This window comes from Strix aluco, chromosome Z (assembly GCF_031877795.1).
Source record: "Strix aluco isolate bStrAlu1 chromosome Z, bStrAlu1.hap1, whole genome shotgun sequence".
In the NCBI taxonomy this organism is placed as follows: domain Eukaryota; kingdom Metazoa; phylum Chordata; class Aves; order Strigiformes; family Strigidae; genus Strix; species Strix aluco.
This window is the reverse complement of record NC_133971.1, coordinates 95,519,649-95,542,301: the sequence shown is the minus strand read 5'-3', so window position 1 is coordinate 95,542,301 and position 22,653 is coordinate 95,519,649. Positions and strand designations below refer to the sequence as shown.

General features: G+C 48.1%; 1 protein-coding gene across 3 annotated transcripts in view; it reads right to left on the bottom strand.

Moving 5' to 3' along the window:
- LOC141918551 (ras-related protein Rab-27B) overlaps nucleotides 1–22,653 on the bottom strand; it is a 49,953-nt gene that overhangs the window by 13,614 nt on the left and 13,686 nt on the right. Inside the window, exon 1 of one of the 3 annotated variants that reach the window (XM_074813189.1) lies at nucleotides 10,430–10,569. The exons of the other annotated variants lie outside the window; for them this stretch is intronic. The gene's annotated coding sequence lies outside the window, so the exon portion shown is untranslated. Of the gene's footprint in view, nucleotides 1–10,429; nucleotides 10,570–22,653 lie in introns of those variants that run through there. 3 annotated transcript variants of the gene reach the window in all.

Below are 22,653 nucleotides of genomic sequence, written 5' to 3'. Positions count from 1 at the left end.
AAGTCTGAGGATTATCAAAATCAAAGTATTTCTGATCAAGGCAATAACTGTTCTCTAGGCATGTCGTTCAACAAATCAGAAAAAGAAAGGTACCTTGAGAGATGATTCTCCCCCAAATGCTTGACTGGTAATACAAAGTATTCATTTGGGATTAGATGTTATTCCCAAATATCTGTGTTCCCTGGGAGGTGAAGTTCAGTCTCGCTACGTAAATGTTCAAAGCAGAACATCCAGAATTCACCAGACCTGTAAGCGTTGAGCACAATATACATCAGCCTAGGATGATTAAAACCCTATTTTTGGAAATCTGTCACGAGAAGGCAGTTGGTGCTGCTATTCCCAGCACTGGCTGCTTTTCCAGAAATTCCTGCCGGTTCTGCAGAGGCGTCGCAGTCCTTGTCCCACCAGGGCAGGGAGGCAGCCTGGGAACCGGCGTCTTTTGGCAAGGTTGCCCCAGCTTCGCTCTCCCCGTGCTCTGTACCGCGTAGGAAAGCACAGAGGCAATTTTATCCCTTCAGATTTTAATCTGAAGCCACCAAATAGTTTTCCTTTCCTTGGCCAGCTACATGATGGAGACAGGAGGAGCGCGCTTCACAAAAACCTGGGTGTGGGGAGAGTTTCACAGACCAGACCGATCCACGGCCATCACTGCTTGACCACTTCCAAAGTGCTGTAGGATACCAAACTACGTTCTTCTTCCACAGGAAATCTGAGCGTTAAGATTTTAATTTCATTTAGAATGGGTCAAAATTACTACTGATTACTAATAACTACTATTAGATAAACCTCTGAGGGTGCTTTTAACTGTCTATAATTAACTGGATTTCAAAAGTCCAAATGTTTCACGACAAATGTTAACTTAAACAGTAGGTACAACTGAAGCAAAGTCATACACCACACCTGAAACAGAGCCAGGTGCTTCAGTGGAGGGAGTCTGGAGTTCTTAGAAAAGAGACTTTACTTCAAGAAAATTTCTTCTGACAAAAATCTGAAAAACACTCCAGAATTTTCTACTGCCACCACTGCTTGTCCACTTCCAAAGTGCTGTAGGACACCAAACTACGTTCTTCTTCCACAGGAAATCTGAGCGTTAAGATTTTAGTTTCATTTAGAATGACTAAAATTACTACTGATTACTAATAACTACTATCAGACAAACCTCTAAGGGCGCTTTTAAAAGTCTATAATTAACTGAATTTCAAAACTCTGAATGTTTCACTGTGTTTCATGACAAATGTTAACTTAAACAGCAGGTACAACTGAAGCAAAGTCACACACCACATCTGAAACAAAGCCAGGTGCTTCAGTGGAGGAGGTCTGGGGTTCTTAGAAAAGAGACTTTACTTCAAGAGAATTTCTTCTAGCAAAAAATCTGAAAAACACTCCAGAATTTTCTACTAAGAGGTTATCAACAAGGCATTTTAAAGTGAAATCTACTTTATTCAATTCTCATTTAAATGGCTCAACATATCGAGCTACTGAAAAGAAGCACCCCTGGGCTGTAACTCACAAGTCTTCCCTGCTAAAACAAAGCAACTCAATTCCCAAATTCCACGACGACTTTCAAAAACCACCCCTGGGCCTGGAACCTTCACGTTCAAAGTCCTCCCCTTTCTGAGAGCATCTAAAGGGACCTGAAGTCATAACCCCAGCCATGGCAACTCATTTTTGTCAGAGTAGCCCAAAACAGCAGTCTCCCCCCGCCACCCCGCAGGGCTCAGTCAACCCACCCAGACCAAAACCAACTTTCCACTCGACTAACACCATCTCACCCTCTAATTCGGAAGCCTCCGCTGTCTCGCTAATACCATGGAACCAGTGAAGCTTTACAAAAACCCAGACGCGGCTCCTGACCATCCCACCCAACCCTCTCTGCCAACATGGCCAACAGCCAGAGGATGATAAATGTGACGTTTCTTCCAGGCTGTGCATCTAGACTGAGCCTGATTTAAAAAACACTCTTCTGCTTTCTTGGCAGACAAGATTCTCATCTAGACCAGAAGCAGCATCTTGTTTCTTGATGGATTATTTTGTTCCCTCCCTATTTAATGTTCTCTAACTGCAGCGTGAAAGATCATTTAAAATCTGGCACTTGTCAGCAGACACTCCAGAGAACATTCTCTCGATAGAGAGATATGGCTTCAGATAAACCAACCAAACCTTAAGCCTTTCATTTATAGCCTACGGGGAGAGGAAAATCTACTCCTCGGGTATCATGCCTTTGCCCTCACCCCTCCACCTGAAGGAGCATCTCGGCACCAGCCAGCAGCTCGTTCTGAATCGCCGCTGAACTCCGCTCCGGAAGACCCACCCCAGTGCATGGAAAGGGACGGGGAGGAGAAGAGTTGTAAGTTTGGTTTTCTTCTTCCATTCATAGCATGTTCCTTAAAAACTGGGAGAAAGGCAGTTCATGGAAATCTAAATTGCATGTGGAAAAAAAAAATTACTTTTGACTGGGAACAAACTCCACAGGAAAATGGTTTCAGTTCAGAAACTCTTTTTCATCTCAAGATGTTCATATGTGTGGTAAAACCAAATTAAGCAGGCTGAATTTCTGACGAACCTAACCTCAAACCACGGCCTGTTAGTCACGCTTTTCATCTCTCAGAATTGGAAGTTTGAAAAACTTTAAAACATCTAAATTTCAAACTCTGCAGATTTTTTAATTTTAAAAGCCTTTCCTAATCAAAGAGCCTATCTGCTAGATCTTCTGATAACACATTTGCTCATTAATGGAGAGTTGTTGAAAGGAGTTCAGCCATTACATAACCAGCTAATGGGAATATCATCAAGGAAAAGTTAGGCGTGCAATGAGAGTTTCAGAAAATAAGATTATTTCCCTTGACACACTCCAAGTTAAAAGTCCAACACACAAAAATCACGTATAAATAGCGCTAGCTCAAGAAAACGCAGGATATAAAATCCCAGCGCACATATTGTACCAGCAGCTGGTCAGCAAGAGATTCGTTCCCTCTGCAGCAAAATAAATCGGCACCAATACTATTCATCCAAGCTTTTTTTTTTTTTTAAATGTAAAAACACTCAGAAAAAAAAAAAAATCACTGCTGCGCTGAGGGCCAACTCAGGGATGGCGGTACTGGAGGCACAGCACACGTACACCAGAACTGTCACTTACTGAAAGCAGTTCCAAGAGCGCAGCAACAGCCTAAGAGATCCAATAGCACCAAAAAGCTACAAACCGACCCCATTTGGCTTTTTCTGGCGTGTGCCACGAGCCATCGCGCCCCGGGGCACGGCATGACAGGCCTAAGCGCAGGCAAAGCTACTGGCCCGCGTGAAGATGACCCTGCGGCCCCATCCTTTCGCTCCGGAGATCCCGCTCCTGGATCCTTTTGGGGTCAGCAGTTGGATGGAGGTGACAACCTTGGTGCTTGCCACCAAGAGGGATGAGCCCAACACCAACCCGTGGTTTAAAAATCACTGGGCAAAGGCCTGAGAGGCAGGTGGGCACTGACCCAGTTTAGCATGGTGCCACCAAGAAGAGCCGTTCTCATTCCCCAGCACCCCACAGACATACCGTTACGTTTCTGATAAATAAAGAGCTGCACGGAGACTCCCAACCGAGAAAAGAGCAGAGAGCTAGGCAAAGCTGATCCGTGGGGGGACAGGATGCCTGCTAGGTTTCCTGTTCGAGTCACTTCTAGGAGACAAAAACCACTGACAGCAGCAGGTTCCTGTTGGAAATCAGAGTCGCTACGTAAAGGGAGTTTTGAAATGAATTATTTCTAGCTCCGTCCACCCTCCTAAACAAATCATACGGGCTGTAGCAGAAAGACATCCCAAGACTGACCTGGACGTGGCTGGTCTTTGAAGTTTTTAGCTCCTTTGAACAGAAACGCAAAGCTCTGCAGCATGAGCAGAAAGCCTCCCCCGGTCTTCTGCGGGAACACCAGAAAACCTCCTTTTCTTTCATCCTCGAGATTCTGACTGGTATTAACTCTATCCCAGCCACAATCAGTACAGCAAAGAACTCAACTCCAGTCCCGTGTCGCCCTCAAAACCCCACAATCTGTTACTCTCTTGCTGTGGGAGAGCATCTCTTGCCAAGGAGCATCCAACGGAGAACCCCACACCGACCAGATTATAAACATCAAACTCATTAACGCAGCCTCGTTAGACACCTCTTCCCTAGCAGAGAGGGCATACAGGAACGTCTGCGACGCAAAGTGGAACAGAGAATGAATTTAAGAGTGCATTATCAGAAAGTAGCCCCGCAAGTCCTTCCCGAGCGGGAGAAAGAGACAGGATGTAGGAAAGATCAGATAAAACTCCAGTCATCCCAGCATCACACTGTAATTTGTCTGCAATCATCTGCCTAAAAGCAGAGCCTCACAGCTGCCAAGTAAACGGCCCACAATGAGCCAAACATTTTTTTCCCCTCAAAAAAAAAATTAAAAAAAAAAAAAAATTCAAACAACTCACTGGAGCTACGCTGAGATGAAATTAAAGCTGGCTTCTCTGCTCAAAAGTCAGGCACGCACAATAATTTCCATATAGGAGCCGTGAGCAACAATACGTAACAAATGTGGCATCGGTGTGAAAGAAATGATCCTTCCTCATTTTCTTCCTTACAGTGGAAACCCCCGGAGGACCAGACGGCTGCTTGCTGGCATGGACACCTCGCAGCGTTTGAGCGCAGACAGTTTCAGGCTTCAGTATGTAAAAGACTCTTGGCAAGCCACAGCCACGTACTACTCGCTTTTAGTAAGCCAGGATACCCTTTTTAATAAAGAAATATATACAGAACGTACTGCGTTTTAGAAGTTCTTTAAATATATGGATTTTCAGCCTTCACCCAGTGGAGCACAGGCTCAGCGTAACTCCACAACTGAGCATAACTCCACAGGTAAGAAGGGGAGTTTGTCACCGTGCTCCTCGCATGTGCCCCCAAAGGAGCCCTCAAGAATTCCACTTTAAATCCCCAAGAATTCCACTTTAAACCCCCCTTCAAGTCAGGAGAAGCCCGCAGCGAGGGTTCACACAAGCAACACCAGCAAAATCTCCAAACCCCGCTTTTTAAATAGACATTTCCTAAGCTAGAACCCATTCACGTGGCCGCACGGCCCGCAGGTGTTATTTGGAATAAACCAAGCAGCACGCTCTCACCCCTCCACGTCCATTCGTGTTTTTCAGCCACATACCCACAGCTTTTGGGGTCCTTTTCTCACCCGGCACGCTCCACCACCCCAACTCGTAGCTAAAGAGGGAAGAGCAGCGCTGAAGCCTTTCCCTTCCAGGCATTGCTGCCCAAAAACTCTCTCGCTGCAGGCACAGACAGCAAATACATATTTACATTTGTGTGGGCAAGGGAGAAGAGTGACTAATTCAGTCATTTTCGGTATTAATCAATATGAAAAATAGACGCAATACAAAAAAAAGAAAAAAAAAAAAGGCAAAGACAAGGAGCATGGCCAACCATTACGGGAGGCTGTTGTCACGATATTTCCGTGGTGTTTTTTTCCTCTACGCCAAACACATGGTGCGAGGTGAGTTACAACACAAGCAACCAAACATATTTTCCTCTATTTCACCACTTCAAAAACCTGCTTGGTAAGCACAGGAATTAGTTCTGGGTTGACTGTGCCACGGTAGGTCTGTATTTAACCCGTAATCCAGTCTATCACACTTGATTGACTACACAAATATAACTGTGCTACTGAGCAGAAAATAACGATCGCTTACAAAATACCCGCAAAATACACAAGCCCAAAATGGATTTTGCAAAAGGCAGCACAATCCTGCCACTGTAAAATAACCCAGATGGCAAATATTCTAACCTCACAAGCGCAGGGTCACTTCCCAACACGCCGCAGATTCCGGGAGAGACGCTGAGCAGCTCCCTGCTGACCTGCTGTTCAAACCCTCCGTGTCTCTGCTGCTCTCCGGAGAGCAAGCGAAGCCTACCCTTCATCATGTTATTTATCTGTCTGTGTGTCAGGGGAAAAAAAAAAAAATAAACTCGATGAAAATTTATGAGCTAATATAGTTATTGGAAAGACACGAAGTGGGCTAGACTTCCCTTTTAACTGCAGAAGCATGGTATCATTATCCATACTTGGTCTCTCCCTGACCTTATCAAATTCATGCTTTGAATCCAAAACTCATCATAAATCTTTTGTAAAACTCCTTTGACAAAGCCCAGCCTTTGCCACCAAGCACGTGACTGTTACACTGTTTTTCTGCAGATCTCTATTTAAATTTAGGAACCCTGATACGCCGATGAAGACTCCAAACTGGATGATTACATCTAAAAGCCCTGAACGTTTGCCAGCTACTCGTGTTTTTTATAACACTACCCTTCCTCCTGCATACATGAATCAATGTGTGCCACGAACAGTTATCAACAGAGTAAAGAGCAAGGGGGTGGAGGGAGGAAAGTCAACTCCACAGCTTAGAAAGCCTGTCCCGATAGTTAGGGCCGTCCTCTGACGGTACGCAACAGCGTTGCTCCACTAACCAGTTACTGCCTTACAGTTAAGCCAGCCCAAAGGTTGCTCGGCTTTGTTACCGTAGATCCTTTCTAATCTCCTGCCAAAAATATTCTGGGAAGCAGCAGGGGAACACAGGGCTGATCACCATGAGCCAGGGGCCATTGTTAGCCCTCTAACTGATCCCCGAATGAAGCCAAACCTGTCTTCTGGAGCATCTTCATAGCGAAGTCTCTAATGGAAAGTCTGAATCAAGATTAAGACTGGGAGAACTTCTACTTCGTGCTGCCTACAGATAATGGGCTGTATGGATACTAAAGGGGGGAAAAAAAAGTACATAGCTTTAGTGAAAACCAAAGCTGCCATTACAGCAATTTAAGCTGTTGGCTGGCTGCACCCTGGACAGATCCATATTTCTACACATCACTGCTTTTCCCAAAACTCTTTGGGCTAGGTTTTCAGTTCCTTTAATAGCAAACCTCCCTTAGGCTGGCAAACTCACCTGGCTGCATCGCAGGCCTGTGCAGGGACTCACCTAGAAACACGGAGGCTTTTTTGGTGGCTGAAGTGCAGCTTCACAGGGTTCTCTCACATCCCAAAAGGCCAGAGGCTGGCCCTGCCGCCTGCACACTCAGCTCACACCTCACCCCGGGGAACGCTGTGCAGGCAGATACATTTGATTGCACTTCCTACAGGCCCTTCTGCAATCCTCAGAGCAGTTTCCCTTTTGCTGTCAGACAGGTAAAGATTTTTGGCATGAAAATTAATGAAAATTAATGTCTTTTGTTCCCTATTGCGTAGGACAGGCTTGGAAAGCTCCAACTCTTGGAGTGTCCCCTTAAATAATCTCTGCAATAATTAGCCACAACAGCAGATACACTTCCCTCCATACAGCGAGGCAGATTTCCACTCCCTGTATCATCCTGTTTAAATAAAAACATACAGCAGGGATCAAAATGGTTTGGCTTGTCAAATAATCTGATCCCATTTACTGTGGCTCTTTAAGGACTGCCAATTGTAAAGAAGGTTCCTCCAGATAGAAAGTCATTAGTTCTAACAAGCTAATGGCTGTTAGACGTTTAAATCACTGCTTTTGAAACAGTAAATCATTTCTTCTTTGCAAGCTGATTATTCCGTGAAAGGTTTGAGGAATTAAAGTCTATTGTACTGCTTGGGCATAAATTGGTTATCCCCGAAGTTTTAACCCCTTAAAGCTGCAGAGAGAACAGTTATTTTTCTCCTCCAGCTGAGGCTGTACCAGAGAGGAGAAAGGTCTTCTCTTGCCTGTCTTCTCAACTCCCCATGATGCTCCTCCTGGGCTATCGCTCACACCTGCGAGCTTCCCCGCGTGTGCTTCTCCTCACCCTGCACCAGCGGCCTTCTGCTCGCAGGAGGACAGGGCAGGCAGACACCAGGAACACCCCTTCCTCAGCTCTCACGTTAGCTGGTTCTCCTCTGCCTCGCAAGAAACAGCCGTGCTCACCCCACCCTGGTTAACACCAGCCCTGCCTGAACCACGCCAATGGCACCAGGAGCGGACACGGGGGCTTAGGGGCAGACAAACACATGAAAGGTTTTGAGGGCGAGACCGAGGAGTGAGTTAGGAGCTGCCACAAGCAAGATTAGCAATGAGTTTTATCCCTCTAACCTACAGGAATTAGCCAGTTCTTCAAGATTCAACAGGAAACGTACATCTTAAAGCTCCTTTCCTGACAGGAAATTTCAAGATTACGTGGTTCACTCTCTATCAGTCACCCCGGAGAATTATCCACTGCTTGATAAACCTGTGGTTTAGATCACTGAAATGGGCTATTTCCACGCTGTCCGGCCATTTCACAGCCATAGTTCACCAGGACAGAGCACAGGGAGTATCGCAGCAGGGAGTACTCGGCTGCTGGACACAGGTACCCCCACCCAGGCCACAGGAGTGGCAGGGGGGAAGGACCCACTGCCAGGCTCAAACTTTGTCCCAATTCCACCCAAATCAACCGCAGACCCCCTGCGTTACGCTACTACTGCCCATGTTGCTTCCCTGTGCTGCATTTCAGCAGACAAAATGCAAACCACAGACTTTGTGCTGAATTACTCTTGGCTATTTTGTTTCTTAATGAAGGAGCAAACCTAACGCTTTCGTGGGAACCAGCACGACGTGTACTTACAGCAGCAGTTCTGAGACCAAAAACCTGCTGCATGCTAACAGGAAAATCAGCTTGGAAAATTGAGGCTGCAACGCACAAAGAGTGAGAAAAGCCCAGCTTCTCCCAGAATAAAAAATAAAAAAGACCTCTTGCAAATGCAAATTCGGACTTTTAGCAGGCAGGGCTCACGGATATACAGGTAAGCAGTGTACAACTGTATTTTGTGATGTGCTCTCAAGGGCAGGATATTTTTCGAGACGCTATGATGCCAGCTTTAAACAGTGACAGCATGTATTTCAGTAATGACCAGGTTGTCATATGTCAGCCTTAGCAGTTTCTAGGCACGCTCTAAGGGAGCATGTTGCTACTCCCCAGTTCGCACATTTTAGCAGGCTGCAATATATTGCTGTTTCTTTGAAGGCAAAAATAAGCACCACACCATGAGAGCTGTCGCTTTTCTCTGCAGCTGTTCAAACTTCCCTAGCACCATGTTTTAACAGAGCTTTCCAACAACGCTGTGTGCAAAACTGCCAACAGTGCCTTCTTGCGCATTTACTTGTAACACCCCATCTTGAGAACTTCACACGCAGCCAAAACCCACCAGATTTGTTGAGAAGAGTTTTTCAGCATGGGAAAACTGTTTCTCCTTTGAGTCAAAGTCTGATTAAAGAACTGAAAGAGGAATCACACTCTCTCTCACTGGTGTGAATTAGCATAACTCCAAGACTCAGGCCTTTTTTCCCCCCATATGCCTGCAAGTATGCAATTCATTTTACCTTTGGCAATTTTTTTTTTTTTTTTGCGCCTACAGCCCACGGCACAAAGCTACTTTAAAAGAACTTTTATACTAGAGTTCAGAAGAGGCAAACTCTTTCTCTGCTACTCCGTGTACCTGCCTTTCTCCTCCTGCCACAGCCGCTCGCAAAGTCGCTTCAGTTAAACTCTGCAGAAGTTGGGCTTGGCTACGAATTTAAGGACCAAATCTGTTTCCGTGGCCCCTGCAAAGTGCATAAAACTGCATGAAAGAAGCCTCTCTGCAATAATAGGATTGAGTAGGTATAAAAGAGTATTAACCATACATTGGCGTAACAATAGAAATACCAGTTCACGGTATTTCGGAAGCAGTTGGGTATTTTTTTTTTAAATGAAACAGTGCATTCTGCTTCCGTCTCTGCTGATCTTTTTATATACTTCATACCATATTCTCATCCCATTCCTCCCCCCAAATTAAGAAACGACAGCAGACACTGCGCCGTAAAAACGTGTCTGCTCACGGAAGAACTATTTCGGGGTAACTATATTTGGACATTCCGGAATAAAAGCGCCTTGTTACGAATTCATTTTAGGCTTTAGACGCATCATTCACGAGATGCCCTTCCCTTCCTACGAGCCGGGTCTTTGACATTCACAAAACCTGCCAGCTCAAAACGCAGGATGTGCCAGACATCTAGACACCCTCTCACGCCCCCCCACCCCCCCCCCCCCCCTTCGTTGTCATGAGGGGAACACTGTCGCGACAGTGGCTGCATGTCGGGGGTGGGACTCCCGCCTGCCGCCCCGCTCCAGCCCGCGGCCCGGGGCGGCCGCCCCGGGCCGCGGGCTGGAGCGGAGCGGCTGGCCGGGCTCCGTGCTCACCTTCCCCAAGCGATTTTAAATCCCGCAACCCGCCTCCCCACCCCCGATCTCCATTTTACCCTCCCTCCAGCCCCCAAATCCCGGGGCCGCCCCACCGCGGGCCTGGCCCACCGCCCGGCCTCCGCGGGCCGCGGTAACGGCGGGAAGCGAGGCCGGCCAAGGTGGCCGCTGTTCCCGCCCTTCCCTTCACCCGCCGGCGGCAGAGACCTGTTCTCCGGGAGCCGCCGCGCTTCTTCCCTCGCTGTCGGCGGCGAAAGGGAGACGAGCGAGGCGCGGAGCACCTCCCTCTGCGGGAGCCCGGCGCCGAGGCTGGGCTGAGGCGGAGGCGTCGCTGCCGGCCCCGGGGCCGAGGCGGGCGGCTGCCGGCGGCGGGGCGGGGACGGGACGGAAGGGGATGAAGCGGGAGGGTGGAACACACACACACACGCACACAACCGGGTTCTCCTGAGGGGAAGCACCCCCCGGCCCGCCCTGCTGCGGGTGTCTCTTCCTGAGACGCTAAAACCTGTGGGAGCGAGACGGGGAGCAGCCCTCCCTCCGGGCGGGAAAACGCGGGGCCCTCAGAGACTGGGAAAAGGGGTCTCACAGTAAAACCCCCCCTCCCTGGTTTTCCCTCAGGCGAGGACCCCCCTGCACTCTATCACTCATCCCTGATTTTCCCTTAGACCAGGGATACGCCATCCCTCATTTTCCCTCAGGCGAGGGAACCCCCACACTAGACCCCCCCTCCCTGATTTTCCCTCAGGTAAGGGACCCCCCATCCCTCATTTTCCCTCAGTTGAGGGACCCCCCCATCCCTCATGTTCCCTCAGGCCAGGGAACCCCCAAACTAGATCCCCCCTCCCTGATTTTCCCTCAGCTGATGGACCCCGCATCCCTGATTTTCCCTCAGGCCAGGGACCCCCCATCCCTGATTTTCCCTCAGCTGAGTGACCCCCCCCCAACTAGACCCCCCCCCATTTCTGATTTTCCCTCAGGCCAGGGACCCCCACACACAAGCCCCCACCATTCCTGATTTTCCCTCCCTCTCCAGTGGCAGGTTTCCAGCTTTCCCCCCTCTCCGAGGAAACCAGGGGCTTGAGCAGCATCTTTGCTCTGAGGGAGAGTCTCTGCTCCAAGCAGGACCCAGCCATCGGCTTTCCTCGGCCTGCGAGCAGGGCCAACACTGCTTGAGGAGGAGGAGGAGGAGGAGGAAGGCCAGTCCCAACTTGTGCCCTGCCATGGGTTAAATGGGTGTTCAGGTTTTACCAGGGGAGCGGCCCTGATCCAGAGCAAAGAGCAGCTGTAACCTATTAGTGCTCACCCCCCTCAATCCTTAGGGGAAGGCGTTAAAGGGCTGCTTTCCACAGCCTTGCTAGCTCAGGTTAACTCAAATTTTCCCTTTAATCCACCTCCTAGTTCATAGAATCACAGACTGGTTTGGGTTGGAAGGGACCTTAAAGATCACCCAGTGCCACCCCCCTGCCCCGGGCAGGGACACCTTCCACTAGCCCAGGTTGCCCAAAGCCCCGTCCAACCTGGCCTTGAACCCTTCCAGGGAGGGGGCAGCCACAGCTTCTCTGGGCAACCCGTGCCAGGGCCTCACCACCCTCACAGGGAAGAATTTCTTCCTTACATCTCATCTAAATCTCCCCTCTTTCAGTTTAAAACCGTTCCCCCTCATCCTATCCCTACCCCCCTGATCAAGAGTCCCTCCCCCCTTTCCTGTAGCCCCTTTCAGTCCTGGGAGGCCGCTCTAAGGTCTCCCCGGAGCCTTCTCTTCTCCAGCTGAACCCCCCAACTCTCTCAGCCTGTCCTCACAGGGGGGTGCTCCAGCCCCCCCAGCATCTTCATGGCCTCCTCTGGCCCCGCTCGAGCAGCTCCGTGTCCTTCTGCTGTTGGTGCCCCCAGAGCTGGACCCAGCACTGCAGGGGGGTCTCACCAGAGCGGAGCAGAGGGGGAGAATCCCCCCCATCGCCCTGCTGCCCACACTGCTCTGGGTGCAGCCCAGCACACGGGTGGCTTTCTGGGCTGCCAGCGCACGTTGCTGGCTCACAGGCAGTTTTCCACCCCCCAGCCCCGCCAAGTCCTTCTCCTTGGGGCTGCTGTAAAAAACTCAAAATTTAGTTCCCAAAACTCAATCCAAGACAGTTGGCCAGCTGGGTTGTGTTTCAAACCCTGTCGCTACTCCGGCGTCCCAATGCTGCGAGGATCGAGCGGTGCAGCTACAAGAGTTCATCCAGTGCTAATCCAGTCACTGCTAACGCAATTACTCTGTGCTACTGAAAAAAAACCCCCAGTATTTTGTAGCTAAAAAACCCTCCAGTATTTCGGAGCCAAAAAAAACCCCAACAACCCAGCATTTTATAGCTAAAGCGCAGCTCTTTCTGAAGCGCTTCCACATGTCAATCCTAGGATTGGGCTACCTTCAGTGAGCTCATACAGCCCAGCAGCACAGTTATAATAATTTCTGCTACAGGCTTGTCATTACACGAGGGTAACTCTTTACTCTAACTTAAAATGAATTTGATGTCTGCATTGCAGAGCACCCGAGAAGCCTCCCAGGTTATTGGTGTTAACGTGGAAAACAAGTACAGCATTTGCACTATGCTGCTGATAACCAGCACATAGTACTAGCAGAGTTTGGCCCCAAAATATCTGCTTTAAAGATAAGAACGCACTAGGCAGGAGAGGGAGAGAGCTGAGTGAGAACAGCACAGAAAAATAAGGGCTGGTGTTACCCTGCGTGCTTATTCTGTCAAGGTTATAGCACATTGCAAAGCCCTCGGGTGGCAGAGCTGCATGTTCAGAGTGAGTGCTAATAATTTCACTCAAATCCTTGGACTTGTCATAGTTTCGGCAGAACGTACTGTGAAGTTTATAATTTCTCTTTTACGTGTCATTTTTGCGTGCGTGAGGTCATTGCTGAGATGTGACGGCGAAGGCTGAGGTGTCACACCGCTAAAGCCGGTCAGTAAAACACACCATCGGGTGAGGAGCAAAAAATGGGAGTTTGAGCTTCACACCCTACGTGAACATATAGGAACCCTCTGCTGTTATTTGTTCTGGTTTGATTTCTGTCTGTCCCGATACTGGGATAGCTGCAGGGGACCTTCCATGATCCCAGGAGGATGATCCAGCTGCACCCAGTCCCACTTTCTAGCACTTAGAGTCTGTTTAAATGGTTTCTGCCCTTCGCTGGGGATTGTTACTGGCCGTGTTTCAAAACGGTGCTGTCACTACTGTGAGAAAAAGAGTTTTTCTGAGTTTTTTCTTCTTTGGGCTGCACAGCTTACGAATAAACCTTCTTACCAACGGCGCACACGTCCTTTTTGAAAAATACTTCCCATGCAGCTCAGCTGGGAACAGCAACCACTCAGTTGAAGATCAGTCAGACCGGTTGCCAGCGTTACCTCCCTTCAACATTCCTAAACGGGTTATCGCTGCTCCGTTTGCCCCTCTCCCCGCTGCTAAATGCCCAGTGCTCGTAGACAGAGGAGATCAAACTGTTGGCAAACATTTCTTTGAGGCCTCACAGCTCAGAACTTTGCACCCACACAGTAGCTGACAAATTGGCTCGCAATCAGCAGTGATTCAGTTTGGCCACACAGGCAATTAGTAACTCTGCTGGTTGCCAGCTCTTTTTATATAACTGGAAATGTTTTGCTATGACGGACGGTTTCAGACAGAAGCATTTCTCTAAAGCCCTTGCAGTTTCTAGATAAGTTTCCTCTTTATCTCCTCTAGGCTGCTAAATGTTGAATAAAACTATGGGAGTTGTGTTTCTTTTGGGTCCCATAAATTCAAGGCAAATGTCTTACTTAGCAGCCCAGTTTCCTGCTTATTCCTCTTAACAATTAAAATTCGGCGTTATTCACAAGAACACAGGAAATGTGTGCGGATCCTGTTCTTTCCAGATAGAAAAATTTCATGTGAAACAGCAGTGACTGAACAAGTACTTCACCGAGTTATTAGAGAAGATCATACAACGTTAATAATGAAAGGGTGGTATTTCCTGATACGCTGTTTTTTTAAAAAAAGGGCTGGATCTCCTTTGGAAGTACTAGCAGGATGTGGTATTTACGTTCCCTGTGACGAGCATATTTGCATTAGCTGCGATATTGCACCACAATGAAAGCAAATATGTTATCTCACCTGCTCTCCCTGTGCCCGCAGCCGGGAACAAATCCCAGCTGGCAGCAGCTGCCCAGCTAGGCATAGCTTCACTCTTCTCCAGCAATAAGGAAGAAGTTGCAGCCAACTCTCTCTCTTCCCCTGTTTTTCCTTTAATTATCCCAGATAATGATTTCTTATTCAAATTTTTCTTTAAGGCCTGCTCTACTCGGAAGGGAAAAAAAAAAATAATCATTTTAACTCCGTTCAGCAAAACCGGTGTATGCCTTTAAGTAAGTTGTCTTAAACCAGTTCTTGCGGCTCAGTTGTGGTTTTTCACAAAGCATTAACAGCGTCATTTTTCATCTCACTAATGCAAGCTAAATTAATGTAGATTCAACCTCATTAAACTGCTATGAAGTTCTCACGCAAGTGCGCTCGGTCTGCTTTAGTCTTGCTTAACTCAGCGTGGGGCTCTAAGGGCTGGGGCACGCTGTTTTCTTAAGCTGGCCTAACAAGTCTCACGCATCAGGTAGGATTTTGGTCGCTGGGGCGTGCGATGTGCCAAAGTGTGCGGGGGGCCTTAACACACATAAGACCAAAGGGCTGTCAGGAGCAATTAATGATATTTAATGAAAGCAATCAATCAGACATGGCTATGTCTGAACTGAGTAATGACAAAGTGTTGCTAGCGTATTTCATATTCTTTCTCATCCTGTCCTTGACCAAAGTACTGCCTGAATTGCCAAGGTTCTTTGAGGAGAAACTTTCTGTATGTTTTAAATAGTATCAAGCATGTTTCTTGGCCCTCGGCATAAAAAAAACCCCACCCAGACTAAATGCACAAGCAGCAGCATAAAATGTTTGTAAAGAGCTTATTTAGATTAGAACACAAAACCTGGCTATGTGACCAAGGTGAATCTGGAGCAAACAGTTGACTTAGTGACATAAGGCCCACAAGTTCATTAGATAAGGCACATATCACAGATTTATTTAATGAGTCAGTCTTCCATGTCTATGCTGCTTTCTCCCCTTCCTCCTCCTCTCTGCCACCACCCACATCCTCTCCCAGTTGTGCTGGGCATCTACGAACAGTTCAGGTCCCCAGGAGCTCCCCTCACCCCTTCCTCTGGTTTGTGTGCTCGCTGGGTGTTGGACTAGATGGTTGTAGGTCCCTTCTAACAGAAATATTCTAGTCTATTCTAGTCTGGCCTAATCTAGTCTAGTCTATGCACTCGTACACAGAGACAGAGCTCACCTCTTGGTGGCTGCCAGTGTAACTCCACTAAGCTCAACAAAACTCGATCATCTTATGCCAATAGGATATTTAATCCATTATACGTTTCCTAAACCATAATAATTCAGCAGGATATGCTCATATTTTCTGCACCATGATTCAATAGCCAGGGGCTAATTAGTTAAGAAGAAGAAGAATGAACAGGGTTGAACGGAAACCAATATCCTCTTCTGCCCAAAATGATGTTAAAAAGAAAAGCCCCGATTATTTAGTTACTTATTGCAACTAAGTTTCTGGATTAAAATACATTTTTCATCCAGAGGCTTGCCGCAGATTTGTTTCAGACCCAGAAAATGTTATTTTCCTGAAAAAAGAACATTGTCAAGGCCAGCAGATAATGACCTTGATCGTTTCCGCCTGGTCAAAAATTCTCTCTGCAATTGCAAGTGATTTGCATCACTCTTTAAAATCAGATCTGTTATTTAACTTCAAAATGCACCCGTTTTCCCTAGTTCCTTGTGTTACGATGTTTTAAATATTTGATGCGCCCAACCGTTCAGAAACAAACCAGGATCACTTTGATGTTGCAAACGCTGAGCATCAGCCCCTAAATACTGCATCTGCATTTATTTATTCGCGGTGAGGAAAGATGTACAACAAAGCCTGCGCTGAACTTCATCAGTTCCTTGAGTTTGACTTGGTCTCCCGTGACTCTCACTTGCTGCAGAAGCAGCAATTCGCAAGCGCTGGCCAGTTGGAAATGTAATAATGTTCCTTTTCAGTACCTGGGGCTGTTGCGATAGGAAAAAACACCCTGATTTGAACAGACCTGTCTCATTATCTTAACTTCATTTGAGGCGATTTAGAACAGCTTATCACACTGCCTCTGTGTGCGTCCCTTGTCCCTACGTTTCCTCTGGACATTTTCACGTTATCTACAGAAACATTGCAAAACCAGAACAAAACAGAAAAATATTTCACGCCGGCCCAAATTGCATCTCTTTTGAGCAAGCCACTCCTGCGTTTCAACAGAGCTAGCTGTAAATTTGCTTTAAAATTTATGCGGAATCACTTTTATAAACTCCGAAAAACAGTCTGAAGGAAAAGACCCGGCTTCGTGCAGGTCCCCCTCTCCCACGGTGGCAGCTGTGGTCTCCCGAGGCGCCGGTCGGTGTCACAACTGCAGGATTTTCTATGGATTCACCCACCGAGTTAATTAGCAACGCAGGAAAGGAAGCTGCTCGTTTGCAGGGCGGGTTTTCTGGGGTGATGGGGAGGGCACAATCTCACTGCACAGACACGGCCTCAGGTCCCCGCTGCTCTGCCATCGGGGTCGCTGAGGCAGAGACCGGCCCGTGGGGTTAGAGGGGAGGTGAGGGGAAAGGCTGGGGTTTACCCCAAAAACTCGGATGGTGATGTCGTGCCCTTCTGCAGCAAGAGGAAACAGTGCAAACATCATTGTCAAAACCTCTGCTGGAATAAGGGAGAAAAAGAAGCTTCTAGTCATCCTATGCATGGATAAGAATGGGCTAATTCAATTAAAAAGTGAGACAGAATGGCAGAAATATAGGCAAAACCTGCCATTTTCTGAACGAATGGTTCAAAATTGCTTGCTCTAGTTCAAACAAAACGCATTGGCCTGGATGAAGAGGTACCAACGATCAGGTAGATCAGGTCTAAACCCAGAACTACCAGACAAGGAGGTTGTCGAGGTCTCTTCTGCCCATCATGCAAGTTCACAAGAGTGATTCAAATCACGAGTCGGACATAGGCAGAGGACGGGGGTTAGTTTAGGGATGTGGCACCACATCCTGTACAATCTACCTGAGCCACCAAACCCATCGATGTAGCTTCATGCAGAACACCAGCCCCTTGAAGTATTCCCATATGCTCATACATCCCCCATCCAGAATATCAAGCGGAAGACATTTGAGCTAGGAATCACATAAAAACTCTTTCTTTGCACTAAAAATGGCCCTTGTTACATGCAAAGGCTAAAAAGCTCTGAATGAAATTAATCTGTAAAACCTGGAAACAGAGTGCTCCTTAATGCGCCGAGTGAGTGTGATTTGCCGGGCGCTGGAAAAGAGCGTGGCGTGCCGAGAACGAGGAGTGCTTTATCCCCGCTAAAAATGAACCTAACAAGATTGCTGTAAAATTATGACTCACTGAGAAAAGCTTCTGGATGAGCTCTGGCTAATTAAACTGTGTGGTTGGAGAGGTGGGTGGCCGCTGGCTACGAGGGGCAGGGAGTGCCGGTTGCTCCTCGCAGGCACCTCTCGCTCCCCACCCTGTGCCTTTCTCTTTAGAAAGCCTGGAAAGAATAAAATTAAAGCTTGACCCAAGTGGGAAGCTGGAGACAAGGGCTTGTGTGATGTCCGCAAGCGAGCAGGACGGCACTGCCTGGGGAATGTCCTTGGGCTGGTGGGGGGTGACCTGTCTGCTGAAGCAGCACGTAGGGGCAAGATGCAAAACCCGAGGGGGTCTAAACCTGCAGCCTGAGCTCGGGAACACAATCGTTCCCCCACATCGAAGCAGGAGATGCGGGAAGACATGGGTCATAGGTGCTTCACAACCACTTCTTGCCTAGTTTGGAGAAGGAACAGGTGATTTGGCCCAGAAGGAACAAATGTGGTCTAAGTGCTCCACAGCTTTGACAAGAAGTGGCTCTTCACATTTAAATGGCAGCAAACCACACGAAATAGAGATTCACCGCAGAAGGCAATCAGCAGCGCAAATTCCAATCAGGCTCATCAAGCCTCGTTAGCTCCTGCTCGGCATTGACCCAGTTGGGTCCCAGGTGGCTTCTGCAGAGCTGTTCCTGCATGGAGATGCTGCAGTCCAGGGGGGCTGCTGGCCTGGGCACTGAAATGAGCTGGAAGAGCTGCTCAGTGCTCTGGCGAGCGTGGGAGACGTGCCCTGGGCCCTGTGCCAGGCGGTCGCCACCCCGACCGTGCTCTAGGCGGAATAATCATGGCTTGCTCAAGGCTTGGGGAGGGGTGGCTGGAGAGCTGCCAGCCAGAGAGGGACCTGGGGGGGTTGATTGATAATGAGCCAGCAGTGTGCCCAGGTGGCCAAGCAGGCCAATGGCATCCTGGCTTGTATCAGCACTAGCGTGGCCAGCAGGGACAGGGAAGGGATCTTACCCCTGGACCCGGCACTGGTGAGGCCGCCCCTCGATGAGTGGGTTCAGTTTTGGGCCCCTCACTCCAAAAAGGCCATTGAATGACTCGAGCGTGTCCAGAGAAGGGCAACGGAGCTGGTGCAGGGTCTGGAGCACAGGTGTGATGGGGAGCGGCTGAGGGAACTGGGGGGGTTTAGTGTGGAGAAGAGGAGGCTGAGGGGAGACCTCATGGCCCTCTGCAACTCCCTGAAAGGAGGGTGCAGAGAGGGGGGATGAGTCTCTTGAGCCAAGGAACAAGCACCAGGACAAGAGGGAATGGCCTCAAGCTGCGCCAGGGCAGGGTCAGACTGGCTCTTAGGAAGGATTTCTTTGCAGAAGGGGTTGTTGGGCGTTGGAATGGGCTGCCCAGGGCAGGGGGGGAGTCCCCATCCCTGGAGGGGTTGAAGAGTCGGGTTGACCCAGCGCTGAGGGATGTGGTGGAGTTGAGAACAGTCAGTGTGAGGTTCATGGTTGGACTGGAGGAGCTTCAAGGGCTTTTCCAACCCAGATGATTCTGGGATTCTGTTATTTAGTTATTTCCCTCCAACCATACGCACTGTTATGCAAAGGATGTGAATGGGAGGAAATGGGGCTTTTTCACACCATTCCCCAGCCCTGCAGTGGTTGTTTCTCATTCTGCATTTTCATGGCTTTCCGAGGTCCCTCCGCCGTTGCAGCTGGAATAATGTGCTCGTATCAAAACCAGCTGCCTCAATTTTTGCAGGTCAACAAAATATCTCTCCAGTCTGAAAATATCGACAGTTTTCCTTTGGTGTGACGCTGCCCCAAGAGCGCTCACGGGGGCTCATTCCCTGCGAGAGCAGGGGGCACCGGGCCTCCGACGGTGTCCGCTCTTGGGTGGCAACTGGGGAATATAAACCTTGAAATATGCTGTGACTGTCGATAGAAACCTGCTTTAAAATATTTTAGAATCTTTCCAAGCCTTTTATTAGTTATTTCCCATCTCTCTGTCTTCCCTTTTTTTTTTGTTTTGTTTTTTATTTGCAGGTCTCATGTATCAGTGTTTTCACTGCCAGCGCCTGGAGCACAAACAACAAGCAAGGCTTTACACAGGGCGATCCTGTTCTCTTTAGAAAGCTAATATCTTTTATTTTCCATGGGAACAATCCGTCAAGATTTTATAATCTCGATGAGCCGTGAAAGGCTCGCTTGGCGCAGCTTAAGCCTCCTTTTTGCAAGAACTTGTACCTATAGATGCACAATTTTCTCCTTGTATCTGATATCTTCACAGTTTTGCACGCACCAGTTTTTACCAGTAAAATTTTCTTTTTATTTCTCTTTTGCTTTGAGGATCTAATTCCCAGAGTTACACCTTACAAGAAGAGAATTATGCAGATAGTTTTTCTTAAGATAAAAGGTAGTGTCTTGAGATGACTGTGAACAAGAGAATAGTCTTTAATATTAATTTTTAAATTGAAATTTCAACGCTCTCTTTTTTTTAAAATTTTGCTTCACTATTTGCAGTCATTAAGGAGCCACGTAAATGTTCATGGAAAACAAATGTAAAATTCAAACACTCAAAATTCTAACGACTTGAGAATTTTGAATTCTGCGTTGGATTGTGACAAGTTGCCACTCCAAATTAATTGCCTCTGAGCAATTTAAAGTACATGACTTTGTATAACTTACCCAAAGACAATTTTGAGGAACAGAAGCTCTAGCATGTGATCCGGGCTAAATCATTGAATACTGAATCTTCTGAGTAGAATTTGTAATTGGCAGAAGAAAACACCTTTCACTGAATAAGTAACTGATCAACCAAGCCGGAGACTGCATTGAACAGAGAATATCTGCTTTAAAAAATATTATTCTTCTGTCCAATCGACACAGCAAGGGGAAGGTGAGGTCGAGAGTGCCCACCTGTAAGGAACTGAAGGAATTAATGCCTCGAACAGTCATCGACACAGAAAACCTGAAGGACAAGCTGTGGCCTTTGTGATTAGCCAAAGGAAGCAGGAGTGTATCGAAGGGTACACATCCCCACTCCCTCACAGTTGCATTGTCAAATTCCTTCGATAAGCCTCAGAGAGGGGAATTGGATCCATAATCCCTGGCTCCATTGTATAAACCCGATATTTTGTGGCTTTAGGCACTGAGGAGGTGATAAGGACTGATAAGAGGTGAGCGTCCATTGCCAGAAGCTGGATGACTTCTCAAGAAGCATCAAATCAGCAAAAGTCTGTGGAAACTGAGGAAAAAATAAAGGTGGGGGGTGTGAGCACGACCGCTGAACCTGTGCTCCACCTTTTTTCCTCATCTCTCATGGAAAGGAGTTGGTGGAACACCCGCCTCTTCTTGTCTAATATGCAAATCAGCTGATAAGATGAACTTAAAAGGCGACAGAAAACTTTGCTGTGCACCCACCACCCAAGATTACTGGACCTGAGACAATGCTGGATCGAGGAGTGGTGACAGGGTTGCTTTGACTCTCTGTCTTTCCTTTCCTTTCCTTTCCTTTCCTTTCCTTTCCTTTCCTTTCCTTTCCTTTCCTTTCCTTTCCTTTCCTTTCCTTTCCTTTCCTTTCCTTTCCTTTCCTTTCCTTTCCTTTCCTTTCCTTTCCTTTCCTTTCCTTTCCTTTCCTTTCCTTCCTTCCTTCCCTTCCCTTCCCTTCCCTTCCCTTCCCTTCCCTTCCCTTCCCTTCCCTTCCCTTCCCTTCCCTTCCTTCCCTTCCCTTCCCTTCCCTTCCCTTCCCTTCCCTTCCCTTCCCTTCCCTTCCCTTCCCTTCCCTTCCCTTCCCTTCCCTTCCCTTCCCTTCCCTTCCCTTCCCTTCCCTTCCCTTCCCTTCCTTCCCTTCCCTTCCCTTCCCTTCCCTTCCCTTCCCTTCCCTTCCCTTTTATAAAAGACCACATCGCTTATTATCTTTTCCCAAGTTTAAGCTGTTTTTACCTCAAGTAAAACATTTGAACCTGTCCTTTGGTGTCATTTCACCTTCATTTAACCTGAGGGGATCACAGAACCATTGTGACCCTCTGGGCTTCCAGTCCGGGTCGTGACACCACCCTGGATGGGGGCCTGGGCCTTTGCCTTCAGCAGGACATGGCGAGCGGTGTCCCTGCGGCGGCGGGGGGAGCTCCCGTTTGGTCCTGCCTCCCCGTGGTACCTTACCAGAGGAGGATGAGGAGGGTCTGAAAATATCAACTACACTCATCTATCCTCTGTTGGCCTTTCAGCCAGGATGGACATTTAACGCACATTTTTGCCATCCTCCTTTCCCACAAGTGCTAATGTCCCTGAATAACTCCAGGTCCTGGCTGTGAAGATTTTCAAAAGCCCTTTTAAAGAGGAGGATATTTCTTCCTTACTTTGATGGAGACGTTTTCATCCCAGTGGGATGGAGACAGCTATTCTTGTTGAATGCCCTCCCCGCGTCGCCTATGAGCTGTGCTGTGTGAGTGGCGGGACGAGACATCATTAGGAACCAAAAGAGCCTGTACCATGGCGTGCGATTACGAGAGAGTGGATTTAAACTCGTTTGCCATGTAATTGTGTACCGTGCTCATTAGTCTTCCACAGGAACAAGGAGAAGAGTTATTTCTGTTCTAAACCAGTGCCGCAGTCCTGTCGTAAGTTCCACCTGCTGAATGCAGCCACAGCCCGCTTTGAGTTCGGCTGCAGTGAAGTCACTGTTCAGCTTTCAGGTTTAATTTTGACCCCTGAGGAACTCCTAAACCCCCGTGTATGCCTGGGCTGGCTGTGGGAGAGCCTTCTTTGCCCAGGTGGCCAAGAAGGCCAATGGCATCCTGGCTTGTATCAGCACTAGCGTGGCCAGCAGGGACAGGGAAGGGATCTGACCCCTGGACTTGGCACTGGTGAGGCCGCCCCTCGATGAGTGGGTTCAGTTTTGGGCCCCTCACTCCAAAAAGGCCATTGAATGACTCGAGCGTGTCCAGAGAAGGGCAACGGAGCTCCTTATGGAAT